The 18,755-nt window shown below is 39.0% G+C and overlaps 1 protein-coding gene across 1 annotated transcript in view; it reads right to left on the bottom strand.

The window, feature by feature from the left end:
- The window catches only part of LOC149239699 (vacuolar protein sorting-associated protein 26B), a 227,820-nt gene that overhangs the window by 34,604 nt on the left and 174,461 nt on the right, over positions 1–18,755 (bottom strand). The window lies entirely within an intron of this gene.

The raw sequence follows: 18,755 nt of genomic DNA, 5'->3' as shown, positions 1-18,755 counted from the left end.
AGCATTCGCTCCTGCAATACTAGTCTGAGATTCTCGGCCTCCTTGAATGCAACTTTCGGCTTCCTACAATGGACTGTACTTTTCGCATGTGTGGCAGACTTGGGGTAATTTTAGTCCTTTTCCTCCTTTGCTTGACTAGAGTTAGTCTTCTTGTGATCTCGGCTTGAAAGATAGATCAATTCCTTGTCTTGATTCAGCTTCCTAAGGGTCTACAATTTAGCCTTTCTGCAACAGGTGAATGCCCTAATCCTTCCTCGCACGTGTGACAGATTCAAGCCCTAAAATAGATGCAAACCTTTGATTTCTTCTGTTGGAGATTATCTCTTTCTTCGCTGCCCTTTTCAGTCACTTCTTCTCCCTTAGATCGAACTTGATGATGATGAATGAATGCCTCCTTAAGTGAGGCTAAGTCCTCCTATATATAGACTCTTCCTCCATGCTTTTAGGCCAACTTGAAGTTGTCTTTAGGTCGACTTGATGCTTGAGAAGGCTGACTTGTTCTTTTGCATTATGACTTGGTCTTTGGAGAGTTCTTTGACTTGACTTTCATAAATCTTTTTACAATATGTAACATGCCCAAAAGGGTCATTCATACATGACAATGACTCATAAGCCCTAGAAGCTCTCAATGGGAGCTTGACCTATAAAATAAATTCCTCTTGAGCATGAAACCCATGCCTCAAGGTCAACAATAATAATTTATTTTTCTCATTACATCAAATACATAAAATCATGATTACATATGTCATTATGAAGGCCGAACCTAGTTACATATTTCAACACTCCCTCTTAACTAGGGAGGTATTCAAAATCCATACAAGGTACTTGCACGTTCTCAATCTGAAGAATTCTCATAAGAAGAGTCGGATTGGTAACCCATTTGTTTAGCACAATATCATCCAGCATTGTCACATAGCAAGGCCTTAACTAACAACTCAATCTCTCCACAAGATTAGAGCACAATGCTGGCAAGACCAATGATTTATAGACACCTTCATCATTGTCTCTCAAGGAAGATATCCCACCCGAGTTCTCTTAGGATATGTTCTTCTAGGATTATTCTTATCTTGGATTCCTAGTCCTCAAAGAATATATGTCTTCTACAACTACTCTTATCTTGGATGCCCTACTACATCCTCAAAGAGTATCGGATGCCAAATGCTTAGCCAATCCTCCATTCTTTCTTCCCAAGTGAAGACAAGAATGATGTGTCTATCTCTCACTCTCATTCAGGGAGGATACACCCATTCCTATGAAAGGAAAGTACCCAAGCTCCCTCTTAACCAGGGACTTGTCCAAGCTCCCTCTTAACCAGGGACCTGTCTAAGCTCCCTATTAACTAGGGACTTGCTTCCAGCAGCTCTCTAGGTGGAGATCATGGGACAATCAGCTACTTGTAGGGCTCCCTCTTTCGATGTCATGAATTTTATCTTCTTTGATATGGGGCCTTCATCTTTTGGGACTTCTTCGTAGGGTATCATCCATCCATCACTTTCCTTCTTGAATTAGAGCAGTCATGTCATCCTTCCTTTCATCAGAGAGTGATCCATTGGACCATATCTAGCTTTTCCTCATACAACTACCTTTTCCACATCATGTATCTTTCAGGGTCTTTCATCCTTCCACATGAGTATCAATTGTAGATGACATCCACACTTTTAGGTAGACCTGTATTAGCCCATCCAAATATTATTCAAAAATCAAAAATTAGATTTTGTGATGGCCCTTCATCATGACATTTGCGTGTTGCAACATCAACATCCTGCATTCATATTGACACATCTCCAAGATATTCGATGTCAAGGGATTCCATTCTTTCCATTACAGACTTCATATCTTTCCTATGGAGATATCATAGTCAATTCTTCTAGACATTGGAAGTTGATTTCCTTTTCCATAGTTGCATCTTTCACGATCTCTTACTTTCTTCACATATTTCTCCTCAGGAACTTCTATCCATAGTTCCTTCATTTTTGTCAACCACCTCATATTCCATATGAGGTCTTATTATGTTGATTTCATCAAGTCAAAATGTGAAACACGCCTTCATGCATCCTTCCAAAGGACGAGATCCCTTTCTCTTGATCATGCTCATGAGGGAGAGCATTTATCCATGTTATCTGCAACTACATGACATGACCCAATTTTATTAATGTTGATTTGGGGTAGCATCGGATGTGCTCTAGCCACGAAATTTGGTGGAGAGATTAGGGCACATGAGATCTCCAATACCCAGAAAGGGTTTGGGCAGATGCTAAACAAATCAGGAGATATTAAAATAATTAATATTTTTAATGGAGTCCCTAAGTTTGGGAAAATAAAATAATGTGTATTAATATGAAATTGTGTTAGAATGGTCCAAAAGACATGGATCAAGCCAAATCTAATCTTAGTCATTGATTAGGGACTTAATCTCGGCCGTTGATATGTCAACAGGAAAAGTATAAAAGGAGGATTGAGGGTCACTTGCAAACTATGATATGAACTGTCTTCATGAATTTCTCGGTCTTCTTTAGGAATTTGACTCCTTTATAAGGATGTCTGGGAATCATGTGGTTGCTACAAATAATTTGGAGATGAAAAACAATCTTCTTCTTTAAGTCACAGAGATTCGATCTTCTTGTCAAAGGATTCAGACTATTTTGAATATTTGAATTAGGCCTTCGGCCTCTTGAAATAGTGATGTAGTATCTTCAAAAATCGCTTCATTATGCACACAGTTCAGAAGTCTGCTTACTTGGAGAAGGACTGATATTGAAGCCAAAATTTTTAACTTTGGAATGAGTTTCAATGTCTTGAGAGAGATATAGTCTTCTTGAGATTTCTTTGTTTTCAAACTTGAAAATTTCAGAACTTGGTCAATCCTTCTTAAATTTTGAGTATTCCTTTTTTTGAGTTGATAATTGAGCGAGGTACCCAAGAATGCTAGGGTTTTTGAGATCTTCTTTTATGTAATCCTTGTCCTTGAAATGCCTTGGAGATGACAGGATCTTCTTGATGCCCTTGATAATCTTTTGGTCCTTGAATGTCCCTTATTGGGCTACCCTTCCTTGACTTGTCACCTTAGGTTTGATACCATGTTGAGAAACCTGGGGCAGTAGCATAAAGATGATTTCTCTTGCAATGATAACTGCTTGTGAAGACTTTTTCTTTTTCTTGATTAGGTTCTTCTTTATCTTTGATTATTATTGTGTTTTCTTCATCAAACAACTACCAAAAACATAATGAACAATGAGACAAAGGACACAAGATATAGGCGATCAGCCAAGGCCAAAACCTCTCCAAGCTTGAGAGGAAAACCCACAGAATTCTTCTTCTTATAGAATCTTTAATTGATGAATTCCAAGACCTAGACCCTTGACCAAGAACTTCTCTACGACCAAGTAAACTTCCTCAAGTGAAAGTTAATCCTTTCTTGATTCAACTACAATTTCTTCTTCCACTTTAGCCTTCGCTCCTGCAACACTAGTCTGAGATTCTCGACCTCCTTGACTGCAACTTTCGGCTTCCTGCAATGGACTGTACTTTTCGCATGTGTGGCAGACTTGGGGTAATTTTAGTCCTTTTCCTCCTTCGCTTGACTAGAGCTAGTCTTCTTGTGATCTCAGCTTGAAAGATAGATCAATTGTCTTGATTCGGCTTCCTAAGGGTCTGCAATTCAGCCTTTCTGCAACAAGTGAATGCCCTAATTCTTCCTCACATGTGACAAATTCAAGCCCTAAAGTAGATGCAAACCTTTGATTTCTTCTGTTGGAGATTATCTCTTTCTTCGCTGCTCTTTTCAGTCACTTCTTCTCACTTAGATCGAACTCAATTATGATGAACGAATGCCTCCTTAAGTGAGGTCGATAGACTCTTCCTCCATGCTTTTAGGCCGACTTGATGCCCGAGAAGATCGACTTGTTCTTTTGCATTATGACTTGGTCTTTGGAGAGTTTTTTGACTTAATTTTGACTTTCATAAATATTTTTACAATATGTAACATGCCCAAAAGGGTCATGCATACATAACAATGACTCATAATCCCTAGAAGCTCTCAATGGCAGCTTGACCTATAAAATAAATTCCTCTTGAGCATGAAGCCCATGCCTCAAGGTCAACAATAATAATTTATTTTTCTCAATACATCAAATACATAAAATCATGATTCCATATGTCGTTATGAAGACCGAACCTAGTTACATATTTCAACAGTAAATGTAGTATTAATATGGGAAGCTCAGTGATGCTCTCTGCTACAAGCCTTGTAGTCCCTACAACTTCTCTATGTTGCTCGGCATTCCCATTCTTTTTCTTTGTACATTGTTTGGCCTAATTTCCCTTCTGGTGACACCTAAAACATTTTAGATTACTCAAATGTTTCTTTCCTTGGCTTGACTCTTCCTTGTTACCATTCTTGTATCCTTTCTTATTTCCCTTCCTCATCTTCCTTATGAGAGTTATGCCTTCTACTTCACTTTGTTTAACTAAACAAGGTTATCTCTTCCAACAAAAGTCATCCCAAGGCCTCTCAAAAGACAGTAACTTCTCACAAACACAAGCACCCTATATAAATGGTTTCTGGGACGAAACAAACCCATTAAAGGCATGGGCAACAACTCCTCGTCCACCACTTTTGTCTCTATTGCAAGGAATTGTTCTCTCAATTATGTGATTCTTGCCAAGCAGCTAATCATTATATTTGAGTCTGCCATGTGAATGGTTAAAAGCTTGTTTCTCAAGAGCATTCTCCTAAATACACTCATACTCTGGTATAATGCAACCAGGACATCATACATCTCCCTACCAATCTTTTCTTTGCAATGAGTGATCAAATTATTCTTCACCAAATCAAGAACGATTATTTTTACCTTGGTCTCATTCTTATGATGTTTGGTTACCTATTTTGAATCAAAAGATATAGTGATATTTGTCTCAACATGTTGCCAAAGCTCAACCTCTTCCAATAGCATCTACAACCTGCACTTCCAATGTGTAAAATTGAAAGCATTTCCCAACCTACCCCACTCACTAAGACCAAGAGTAGTCATCCCTAGAAAATATGAAGTAACCCTCAAAGCAAAATCAAGAACAAATCAAGTAGATCACCTTTCTAGGCTTCAAGCATTTCATCCAGAACGCGTTAAGGTTTCACACCCAACAACCTATGATAGTTCAAGCACCTCTCCCAAATCTAAAACAACTGAAATACCCAACTCCCTCTTCACCAAGAGAATGATCTCAGTCAAATCAACTCAAATACCCTAAGTTACCAGGATTCAGATACAGATATGGATACGGCAAAGATACGTCAAGTACAAAAAAATAAAATATAATAATATTTTTTAAATTTTAAAGAACACTTTAGAGTTCAAAAATCAAATACTCCCTGAAATCATCAAACACTTTTAGAACTGAAACCATTAGATATATTATAAATATGAAGATTGAAACACTGAAATAATGCATCCTCCTTCATACAAAGTAACAAAAAAGGATCATAATATCATAAATGATAATAGTAAAAACATTAACATATCCTCAAATGGATCTACATTGTCTTTTGCACATTGCAACTCTACATCATGAATAGATGATGGGGGTCCTGGAATGTAGGAAGTTGCATTAGTAGGTTGGATTGTTGAAGAAAGTGTAACTAGGTTTGGTCGTCATAAATGTAATTTTGATCTTTGTAATTGTAAAAGAAAAGAATTATTATTTTTGTCATTTGTAAAAATGAGTTTCTTACTCATTGCATAGATCAAGCACATGTTTAAGTGCTTCTATGAAAGTCAAAGAGTCAATGTAATTGTTAAAGACCCATGAGGGCATGTTACACTATGCAAATCTATGTACTAGAGTCAAAGAAATATGTCAAAGGTGATCCTCCAAAGCAAAGACAAGTCTCCTCTTCAAAGTCGGCTCAAAAATTATTTTTTTGGTGCACTCAAGGGCATGTCAGCCCATTAGCTCAAGTCGGCCCAAATAGGAGGGACAAACTCCTATATATAGGGTAGCTCGACCTCACAAATTAAGCATTAAGTGATCTCTGAAATCAGCGAAGAAGAAGGCTAGAAGAAGTGCGAAGAAACAAGAAGAAGGTGTCTCTAATCCAGCGAGAAAGGAAGGAAAGAAGGCCGAGTTTGGAAGGCCTATTTCAGACCTAATTACAGTCACACATGCGAAGGTGAAAGGGCTCATTCTGCTGCCATATCGGATCAGCTATTACAGTCATAAGAAGAAGCTCAGTTGGGCTAGAAAAGATCACTAATTAAGCCTCCTCATCAAGCGAAGAAAGAGACACCTAAAGTGAAGGAAGGGAGCAAACAAAAGGGTCAATTTCAAGCCTAGATCAGCCACACGTGTGAGAAATCATAACTGCAATAGGGTTAGGAGAATCAACCTCTCAACTCATAAATATACCTCAAGAAAAGTCCTATCTTCAAGCCTAAGTATCAAAGAGAAGGAAGACTGCCTAGCGAGGTAGAGAAGGAAAGGAAGACACCAAAACAGAGATCTCTAAGGAGACCTAGGGTTTCGACAGTTGCCTGAAAAAGAGCGAAGAAAAGTGCTATCAGTTGTCGGAAGACGTGCAAAGAAAGAGATCAAGGTGCAGAGCAGAAGAAGGCATTGATTGAAGAACAAAAGGAATAAATATTATGTCTTGTGCTTGGAAGATCTACTAGACAAGGGTCTCAGCTTTGGCATTTGTCAATTGAAGCTTCAATAAGAGAAATTTGCAGCAAGGTTTTCCTCTCTAGGAGAGAAAGGTTTTGCCCTAGCTGAGAACCAACATCTTGTGCTCTTGTCTCTTTTGTTTTGGTAATTGTTTGATGAAGTAAGAGAACACACTCTAATAATAATAAGAGAATATTGCGCTAATAAGAAAAAGTAAAAAGTATCTCACAAATAGTTATCATCGTTAGAAGAATTTCATCCTACCTAGATGCCCTAGATTCTTCAACATGGACTGGTGGTGCAACAATATCCTCAAGTAGGTTGAGGTGAGTCATTGCATTCAGTGTCAGGTTCAAGTTAGAGATCTCAGGCTCCACATCCCACACCCTGCTCAGACCTTTTTTATACTCTAGTTAAACATGTGATAGAAGACGGAGGTTGGAATGAACATACACAAGATCCTCAGCCTTTGCCTCTCCTAACCTGTTTCGCTTCACTGAATCGATGAAGCCATATGTATTCCAATTCCTCTCAGCTGATGAGGAACTAGCAACATGTGATAACAACCTGGTGGCTAGAGTAGAGAGATAAATGCTATCCCTACCATGGAAGCCCCAATAAGTAATAGGATCAAGATGCCCTCGATCATCCATAGCTACTGAATTTGAAAAGCTACCAGTAGATTGTACAAACCCTCCAAATTCTTGGTGTACTTCCATTGCAACTCCCATATCTCTATAAATTTTCCTCAAAGTTGTCTTGTATCCTTGTATCACTTCAGAATCCTTGTTTGGCGTTGTTCTACTAGGTCAAGAGAAAATTTTGGAATGATAATATTTAGGGTGCAATGCATAAGCCAAAAGGTGTAATGGTGTGATCATTTTGTTCCACCTTTTTGTAACTCTGTCCTTCACTAAATAATAGAATGTTTCATAAGAGTCATTTTCACTAGCCCCGATAATTTCCCTTATTCTCTCCAACATACTATCAATGTTTTAGTAAACTTTCCCCAAGCAAGGTGTATCTGTGTCAAATGCCCTGATCAAGGTCAAAATTGGTTCAGTAAACCGTAGAATGTATTGGATCATCAAGAATGATGGACTTGATTTTTTTGCCCACCATGCATCATCAAGAATGATGGACTTGATTTTTTGCCCACTATCAGAAGTGAAAGTCCTCCATGATTCCCAAAGAGGGTCAATGACCATTGCTTGTAATGCTTGTCTCACTGCACAAGCCTCTTTATGACAAGAATGTGGGAGGAAAAACGAGTTTCAATGACCTACAAGTTTCAAAAAGTCAAATCTCAAATGAGAAATCATATATAAATTTATAATTAAAATTAAGAATTTCTAATACAAATAATATTGATTAAAAAAGAGTACCTTCAGTAGCTCCAACTTTGCAAAACCCCGATAAATGGCTTGGACGTTGAATGATTGGTTATGAATATTTGTATTTCTTTTGCTGCTACATATATTTCATTAGTCCATTCAATCTCACCAATCTTGGCAAGCATAAGGTTCAATGAATGTACTGCACATGGAGTCCAAAAGATGTGAGCATATTGACCCTCCACAATCAAACATGCAGCTTTACAAACCTGTGTGTTGTCTGTAATGACTTGAACAACATTATGTGGCCCCACACTTTCTATTGCATCAATATGAATTGTGGATATGAAAGATGCATCTTTCTCTATTCCATTGCAATCAACAGCCTTCAAAAACATTGCCCCTTGGGGGCATATTGCAACAACATTAATTAATGGACGGTTTCTTTGGTCTCTCTATCTATCAGAAATGATGGACACACTTGTTTCTGCCCCTGTACCTCGGATTGCCTGTAGCTGTCTATCCACAGATTGTCTCTCTGATGCCAACAAAGTAGTTCGAACCGTTTTCATATCGTAGGCTTTTGTACCCTTTTGGCGCTTCATTAATAGTCTTAATCATTTGTTGCCAATAAGGGGAACACACCAAATTGAATGCTAACCCATTTACATAGATGCAACGAGCTACATGTTCATCGGCTATGTCTCTATCTTGATTATTAAAAACTGCTTCAAGAGGGCCAAGAGTGGGCCTTCTATTAGTTGTGGCAACAAGCCTAGATGGCAATGGAGGCCTAGTTGTAAAGCTTTGCACAGATGTTTTCCCTTAGCAAACTTCCTATCAGCAGCGTCTTGCAAAGATGCATAGAATTTCATTTGTCCAGGACTCAAACCTTGGCCAGGTTTTCCATTTGCATCTTTTGGCCTGGTGCATACTTGCACCCTGTGTTAGTTTGACCAGTGAGATGGACCTTCACTCTAGTATATGAGCCATTTTTGATATCTTGGCATCCATTGCACTTCCATTTAAATGAACCACCTCCGAGATTTTTTCCAATAATCTCCACATACTACCATAGAGGCGATTTTGGGTTTGTTTTGATGATTTCCTCGTCACTTTGTTCATGTTGTGATGGTTACATAATGATAATGGTCTATAGGTTACCTTACTACATATTAAATTCAAATTAAAATATATTATCAATAAACATTTAAAAATTAAAATACACTTCATCTAATACACAAAACGTTCTCTGCATTTTTGATGAAAAACCATGATGTATTTGTCACTGTTGGGAATGTCTAATAGGAGTCCAAGTTGATACAATGATACTTAATAAAAAAAGAGTGTGATACTTAATAAGAATAGGATTTGATACTTAATAAAAATAGGGTTAGCCAAGGTTTAGACAAGGGTTTATACATAACATTTAATTACAAATTTAATTACATAACATTGTCAATATACTTAAATGTTCATAAATTTAAATGATGGACTTCGTAAATTTAAATGTTAAAAATATATATTTAAAAAATTAAATGTATTTGTAAATATACATAATACCATTTACAAAAGTTTGCTATGTCTCGATAATAGATATACACACACATTTTACTATTTAGGAAGATACGCCAGACAAATTACATGGTTACATGGACCATTTTATAATATATATTAAGTCGCTGCAATAGAGACGGACTCGAGAGGTAGAGGAATATTGCGGCAATAAAGACTATGATGAAAAACCATGATGTACTTGTCACTGTTGGGAATGTCTAATAGGAGTCCAAGTTGATACAATGATACTTAATAAAAAAGAGTGTTATACTTAACAAGAATAGGAGTTTCACATAGGATTTGATACTTAATAAAAATAGTGTTAGCCAAGGTTTAGACAAGGGTTTATACATAACATTTAATTACAGATTTAATTACATAACATTGTCAATATACTTAAATGTTCATAAATTTAAATGATGGACTTCGTAAATTTAAATGCTAAAAATATATATTTAAAAAATTAAATGTATTTGTAAATATACATAATACCATTTACAAAAGTTTGCTATGTCTCGATAATAGATATACACACACATTTTACTATTTACGAAGATATGCCAGACAAATTACACGATTACATGGACCATTTTATAATATATATTAAGTCGCTGCAATAGAGACAGACTCGAGAGGTAGAGGAATATTGCGGCAATATAAGACTATTTAGGATCATACACCATGCCAATTACATTGTTACATATCAGACTCGAGAGGCAAAGGAATACCGCGACATCTAGCAAATTAGCAATGAACAAATTAAACTGTTAAATTTTATGATTAATGGGGAAAATTCTAATGCAAAATTTGCTAAAAGACGGACTCGAGAGGCAATGCATAGGCTTTATAATATATATTAAGCCGTTGCAATAGAGACAGACTCGGGCAAGGGAATATTGCGGCAATAGAGACAGACTCAAGAGGCAAAGGAATACCGCAGCAGTGAGAGGTTAACGACGACACATGAGCCATGACCCACGAGAGGTTAACAACGACACACATATTCATATCTGGCGCACATAATACGACAAGGTTATACAGTATACCTTGGTCTGAACATCGAACAGCGAGCTGAAAGTTGAATAATGTCGAACGTCGAATAATGCCAAACAGTTCCTCGCGAGTTCCACTTGTGTAGGGTGCATTGCTGACAAAAAGGGGCCACCTGGCTTTTATCTTATCGAATAGTCAAGACTCAAAACCCTAAATTTCTGAGCTTTCCCCTTTCATGAGCCTTTCATTTTCGGGCTTTTAATTCTGCGGGTTCTGGCAAAATTCATCGGATTCGTTTCCCAAAAAACAAAAACGCCACCTACCATATTTTCACCGTATTCCAGCGGATCCAAATCCGGATCAGATCCGTGGATCTTGCCCCTCCCTCTGCCGGATCTGGTAACGTAACAAATACCATTTGGAAATCTAGAAAATCCATGCTTAAGACAAACTCATAAATTTCACCTCATTTACTTGGCGTTCCCATATCTATTACCTGTGAACCTTGAGCCATATGGCTGACTCTAAAATATAAGTTATATCAGCCTATTTTCCACTTCTATCCAACCAAATACATGTTGCAGTTCAAGAAAACAAACACCAAAATAGTGTACTTCAAACGAACTAGATTTCCAGCCCTCCAAGCACAATATGCAACATATAACAATTTGAAAATAAGATATAAACCATAGTTTTAAAAACCGGAACCAGGTTTTGAACTAGGCCAATAAAACCAAGGTTCAAACCAGATTCAATCAACTGGAATTGAAAAGAATACATAAAATAATTAATTTTTAATGGAAAAAAATTATTTTTAAGATTTCAAACCACTAGAGACAATATATGCAAACTTTCTTCGTCTATATACCATATAAGGGTGCATATATCACAATGGCGTTGAGTGCAATACATATCATGAACAAAATACATAATCAACAAGCCTCTAAATGGTCTCTAGAGTCCCAAAACAACTACTAGGCCACTAGCGCACTACAAGTCTACAAATCATTGATCAACATGATGACTCATCAAACTCATCACCACTACTAGACATGGATCATCACCAACAGCGATATAAACATCATCTGGCTCAAAGTTTGACGACTCCTCAGACTCCTCTCTAGCCTGAGTAGTACTAGTAGTAACACTAGGCCTAGCAAACCTAGAAGCACGAGTTGGCAAAGTTGCGTGACTACTACTTCTCTCACCATGCACCATTCTTAGTGATTTGCATCCTTCATCTCCCTGTTCGATTACCAGATCTGCATTGGGATCAACCCCCGCCAAACTCCACGATTGATCCAGATGGATATTGATGGCCACCACCTCTTCCACTACCTCATCGGTTCTCTATCTTCTTGGCACTTTTTCTATAATTTTTGGGTCCCAAACTTTCAAGACCATTTTGAGGCCCTAAACAATTGTTTTGGAAATTCAGGGAGGTGGCTAGGGGTTGCCATGGCATACACTAGTCCGAGTCAAAAGTTGTAGTCCTCAAATAGTTCTTTCCAACGAGTTATTGTGCACCCCAAATGGATATTGTATGCAAGATTTGTGCCCCTAGAAAGTTGATGTACCAACTAACCACCTTGAGGATCACAAAACTTTTGGTGTTTCATCTTATAGGGTTAGGTTTTTGGACCTCTAGGGTTCTTTCTTCATGTTAAAAGACCATTCTTTTGGCCTCTTGTAACAACTTTCACAAATGTGTATAGCCACCATCTCTCTCTGTTCAAAGATAACTACCACCATTCTTGGAAGTTTGTGTTCTATAGCACTTTATTATTCATTCATTAATAGCAGTTGAGTTTCACCATATTATTGTACTCTTTGTTATATTTCTGTGTGTGTTCCATTTACTTTCCTGCAATTCATTTCATTCCTTGAACAGCTTGGATCAATGACATCAATAGAAAAATCAGCATCAAACTCAGTTGGTTGAGTCTCCTCCACCCATTCTGAACTTGGATAAATATCATCCAACACAATGGGATTTGCATCAAATCTTTTGTTCAACAATTGGTTGTGCCTTAGTCAAAGGTTGTATTGCACAAAGACGAGATTATTTGACCATTTTTGTTCCAAATGATTTATCTTCTTTGTGTGAATCCACTCAAGAACAGACCAATTGCGCTCACACCAAAAGCACTACAAGTTTGGCTGAGAACTCTAACTTTGCAAATTTTTGCAAGTGAGGACATTGGCTACCAAATGACCCCCACCAATGTGTTGCAAAGACAAAGACTAAAACTAGTCCAGTGTTCAACAATTTAGATGGTAAGTTTGGCAATGTGAGGCACAATGTGAAGTTTAAACAATTGAACTAAAAAAACTAAAAAAGAAAAATAAAAAATTGGAATTGCTTACCTAGTTAATCCACATCTCTTGCAACCTTTATCAAGTTTTTGCCAAATTTACATGTGCCCTAGTGAAGGTATGATCTGATGATGTATTTCCAACTACTCGTGCTCATCACGGACCATGGCCTCCAAGCACTCATACAACCTGTCTTTGACCTCCCCATTGTGATCTTCTCTTAACCGAACTTTATAATGGTACCTTGGGTTCAGGAAATACCCAGTTGCATGTATAGGATGATGGAGTTGATTGTTCCATCGGCTGTCAATATCTCCCAAATACGCTCATATTTACCTACTATATCCTTGTAGGCTACCCGTATCTACTCCTTTTCCAACTTCTCCCCATCCACCAACAGCAACACCTTAGGGCTCGCCAATTTTTACGAGCTCTAATACCTTCTTCCAAAAATTGTTGTCAAAAAATTTATTTTTGATGTCTTTTCATCTGCTCTACAAGCCCACCAAGATGAATTCCAATCATTGTTAGAAAACATTTCCGGCAAGTTTTGTCGCCGGGAATTAAGAGATTGCAATAAGAGGAAGGGAGTCACAAAATTTCGTTCTGGCATGCCTAGCAAGCTCCTTGCCTTGTATGTTTTTCCTCATTAGGCTTAACACCAATGAGTGGTTAAATTGTATTTTGTGATACACTTCGCATGCTCTATAATGTTCTTTACCCACTCCACTTTGTCAGACTCCTCAAGCATGAGGTATACGCAATGTGCAACAAATGGGGTCCAAATATATGGTCCTATATTTGGACTCTAGCATCTTCCCAACAGAACACAGTTTACGCATATTTGTGATAACCTACACAACATTTTGCTCCCCCATTGTCCTAACCATCTCATCCAAAAGTTCAAATAATAGGTTGGCATCTTTCACCCTATCAGATGCATCTATTGATTTCAAAAACTTGGTTCCTCGGAATGAGAAGCGAATTTATCATAGTGCAGTTTTTTCCATCAATCCATCCATCTGACATGATGGAACAACCTGTTTTAGTCCACGACTCTTTAAATTCAATCAAATAGTCTACAGTGGACAAAACCTTTTTTGCAAAAGAGTTCCCCTCAAGTCATACATACTAGGGTCTTTGAAGCCCTTTCCTATAGATATAACAGAGTCCCACATAGCTTGGTAATAAAGTGGGTGGGCAACATTAAAATGGATATACGCATCATACCACCATTTGGCAATGTACTAAATAGCAACTTCTTTGCACTGCCTTTTCCAATGGTTATTTAAGGTGGGTTGAGCTAGACTTGGTTGGGAAGCAATGGCACTAGTTGTGAAAATTCCTACACTCTAAGGAACTCTACTGCAACAAATCTGAATCTACTTCACCTACTTGATTTTTAATATTCATTGACCAAGTTATTCTTCTGAATACTGAAGAAAATTACTTTTGCAGCCTACACTAATTAAATATTTGATCTCATGAAACAGAAAACAGAGCAAAGAACAAGATACATAGGACACACTTATTTTTGGACACAATAGTCCCCGGAAAAACCCAATGCGGGAAAACCAATGCAGCAGTTCTGAGGGTTTATTATTATGCAGGAGAAATATCTGAATACAAATCTAGGATGCTCATCTAGCAATCCTTTACAGGGAAAATACTGGCGGAAAATCTGAGTGAGTTTTACCTCACTTCGCCCGGCAAAATTTCGATTGTTCCGGCACAACACTGGCTAATGTTGAAGTTTCTAAGTCTAACAATTAGAAACCCTCCATGCACTTTACTGATTTATTCCTACCTACTTGTTCTGTTAATTAACAAGTTATTTACCATGTAAATATTGAAAATAATTACAAGTGCATGCTCAACACATTACAGATCATCAACTGAAGGAAACAGAAACAAGCAAACAAATGACACTGTTATTTTTGGACTAATGTCCCCGGAAAAACCCAATGCAGGAAAATTAATGCAGCTATCTTAGGGTTTTATTATTAAGCAGTTCTTTTCTGAGTACACTGGGTGCCAAACTGGCTAACCCAACAGAAATAAAAAAAATTTGGCAGCATTACCTCTCTTCGGAAACAGGTATTTGGAAAGCCTGCTCCACGAAATCCCTCTCCAACCCAATCTGAAGCTCAATGTCAGCCCTACTGGCCTCTGCACCAACCTGAAACCCTCTGCGTCAGCCTACTGAGGCTCTACGCAGCCTCTCTAGCTCTCTACGTCACTCCTGCAGCCTCTGCGTGGAGGATGCAGGCCCTTCTGGCTCTGCAAAGTCTTTGTTGCCTCTGCGTGGAGGACGCAGGCCCTTCTGGCTCTGCAAAGTCTTTGTTGCCTCTGTGTGGAGGACGCAGGCCCTTCTGGCTCTGCAAAGTCTTTGTTGCCTCTGCGTGGCTCCCTCTGGCTCTGCGTCTGCCTCTCTCTGCTATTGCCTGGTCTCTCAGCACTGTCCCTACCTCTTTGCCTCGTACTCACTGCCCCTCGTTGCAACTGATCACTAATTCTATCTCTCTTAGCAAACCCCGCTCTAGAGAAAAGAATGACTGATCACTTTGGTGTATTCTCCAAGTGACCCTCAAGCCTCCTCTTATACTTTTCTCGTTGACAAATCAACGGCCAAGATTAAGTCCCTAATCGACTATTAAGATTAGATCTGGCTTGATCCATGTCTTTTGGACTACTCTAACACAGTTTTATATTAATTCACATTAATATTTTAATTTCCCTAAGTTTAGACTTAGGGACTCCATTAAAAATATTAATTATTTTATTATTTCCTTAACTGTTTAGAATCTATCCAAACCCTTTCCGGGTATTGGAGATCTCATGTGCCCTAACCTCTCCACCAAATTTTGTGGCTAGAGCACATCCCATGCTACCCCAAATCAACAGCTAACCCCGGCTATTTCTTCGTTGGCTCTATGTCGGCCCTGCGTCACCTTCTATGCCCTCTACGTCAACTCTCTCGGCTGTTCCCGACAATTCCAGCGGTTTTCATTGTTCCGGCAGTTTTGTATTATGCATGACAGATAGCTTTTCTGCGTCAGCTCTCCCGGCTACTACACTGCCTCTGCGTCAACTCTCTCGATTGTTCCGGCAGTTTTGGATTCTGCGTGACAGGCATTTTTCTGCGTCAACTCTCCTGGCTACTGCATTGCTTCTCTGCAAGCTCTCTCCGCCTCTCTGTCAGTATTCTTCAGAAAGTCCTCCTTTCGGATTCTCACTGCCCCTCAGCTGTAAGATCTCCTCAATCAATTTCCCTCCTTGCGAACTTCTGACCTTAGAAAATTGATTTCCTCAATCTCTCTGTGTGTGTTTCCAAATGAACCCCAAGCCTCCATTTTATACTTTTCCTATTGAGTCTTCAACAGCCGAGATTAAGTCTCTAATCAACGGCTAAGATTAAAACATGACTCAATCCTCCTTCTACATCATTCTCACCCATATTTTGATTAATACCCATTAATATTTTCATTTCCCTAAGTTTAGACTTAGGAACCCCATTAATAATATTAATTATTTTAATAAAATACAATCCGGGTAGAATTTCACCAAACGGTTTTTGGGTTCTTTAGAACTCATGTGCCTTAGCCTCTCCACCAATTTTCAAGGCTAGAGCACTTCTGATGCTACCAAAAGCTAACACTCCCTCTTAGCGAGGAAAGTTCTCTAGCAACAATATCCACTTGCATGTTGCTCTGTTTTTGAAGCACCCCTTTTTTGCACTATTGTTGCCACCAACACTGTATTGTTGCTGCTACTGTACTACTGCCCATGACACTGCCACTTCCACTGCCATTGCCATTGTTGCATCTGTACTACAACTCCCTCTCAAATGTTGCATCTGCTATGCTACTAACACTGCATCTATACTGCAACTCAGTTGCTGAGAGAAGCAACTGAAAAACATCCAAAATTAGCTGAACTTAACTGTGTTCAACATAATACAATGAATATTGGAATCTGACCATTGCTGACCCTCTGAAACTTCTGCGTTGTTGTTGACTTCTGTACTGTGCCATTTGCACTGCTGCCAACCTTCCTCTGCGCTGATCAATCTCTGGTACCAAGCTACTGCAATTGTCCTCTAAACATTCCACTGCATCATCTGACACTAAGTCCACTGTTGAATCTTGGGCTCCCGTAGCAAGGAATTGATCCAAGAGGTGGACTCTTCAAGGATCCATCCCACATGTAGTCCTCCCGATTACAACTCAATATCGCCCCATCTCCCTCCTGGAGATACGTGGGCACTCATGGCAAACTCATCCTCGTCAATCTTTGTTGAAGTAGCCTTAGGATCATGTTTCTCATCCTTATCTTTTTTCTTCAAAGAGCACTGGGATGCATAGTGGTCCATCTCGCCACAACTAAAACATTTCATCTTCAAAATGTCCTTCTTTCGTTTCGGCTTCTGTTGTCCCTTCAATGCCAGAACTACGTTTTCCTCCTCCTCCTTCATCTTTGTGCCACTCCCACTGCTGCCATTAAGGTTGACATTCACTAGGTCCCTCCTTAACTCCTCTTGTTGAAAAGCCGCACACATCTCCTCCCATGAAGGTAGTTTTTCTCTGCCCAATATGCTTTGGACGAAAACTTGCCATTCATCCGAGACTCCATTCAGGGCTATCCTCACCATCGTTGTTGGCTGAAGAGTGGACCCCATTGCAGCGAGCTGGTCTCTAGTGTCCTGAAGACACTTAAAATAGAGGTCCACCCCTTCTCCTTTCTGCATCAAAATCTGCTGCAACTTTTGCTCTAGGTACATCTTTCATTGTTCGTAAGACCCTTCATACAGAGAAGACAAGACTTCCCACAGCTCTCGGGCTGTATCCTTGCCCTACAAGTGTGAGACCACATGATCTCGAACTCCATCGAGAATGAGCCTCTTTGCCTTCCCCTGCTCAGCCTTGTACTTCTTCTTTTGATCGTTGTCAGCAGGAATAGCTAGAACACTTTTGACGTAGGTTTTAAGATCATTTTCCTCCAGAACAGCTAAGATTTTGGTTTTCCATATGACATAGTTTGAGGCTCTGTCCAAGTTGTCCTGATCTCTGAGCCCATGTGATGCCATCTCACCCAACTGTCGAACTACCTCTTCTAGTCAATGAGTCACTGCTCAGCAAGTGAGAAATTCGAACTTTCTGGCAGAAAGTTCTCTGAGGAGAAAATTTCCCTTCTACGTGTCTTCATTCTTTTCTAGCGGATTTCTACCCCAGCAAAAACTGCGCCCTTCAAGCACTGCGCTGAGGCTCTGCATCACTCCCTCTGCTTTTGCAAACTCACAAACTGGAAATCGTACATCTCCATTGTCTCACACAGAGAGAGATTTCCTCGGATCTGCTTCCCGACAAGGACTACGCAATCCCTTCAAGGGGATTCGAATTGCTGCCAAGTGCAGCTTTCAACCTCACTACTCAGCACTGGATCTGCTCTTCTTGTTTCAAAATCACTCCTCTGATACCATGTGAAAATTCCTACACTTGAAGGAACCCCCACTATAGCAAATCTGAATCTACTTCACCTACTTGATTTTTAATATACATTAACCGAGTTATTCTTCTAAATACTGAAGCAAATTACTTCTGCAGCCTACACTAATTAAATATTTGATCTCATGAAACAAAAAACAAAGCAAGGAACAAGATACATAGGACACAGCTATTTTTGGACACAATAGTCCCTAAAAAAACCCAATGCGGGAAAACCAATACAGCAGTTTTGAGGGTTTATTATTATGCAGGAGAAATATATGAATACAAATCTAGGATGCTCATCTAACAATCCTTTACAGAGAAAATACTGGCGGAAAATCTGAGTGAGTTTTACCTCACTTCACCCGGCAGAATTCCGGCTGATCCAACACAAGACTGGCTAACCCCAGCT

Source organism: Pinus tabuliformis, chromosome 8, assembly GCF_031772625.1.
Source record: "Pinus tabuliformis cultivar Carrire ecotype Pingquan chromosome 8, CPIR1, whole genome shotgun sequence".
Taxonomy (NCBI): domain Eukaryota; kingdom Viridiplantae; phylum Streptophyta; class Pinopsida; order Pinales; family Pinaceae; genus Pinus; species Pinus tabuliformis.
The sequence above is the reverse complement of the archived record's forward strand: the minus strand, read 5'-3'. Positions and strand labels throughout refer to the sequence as shown.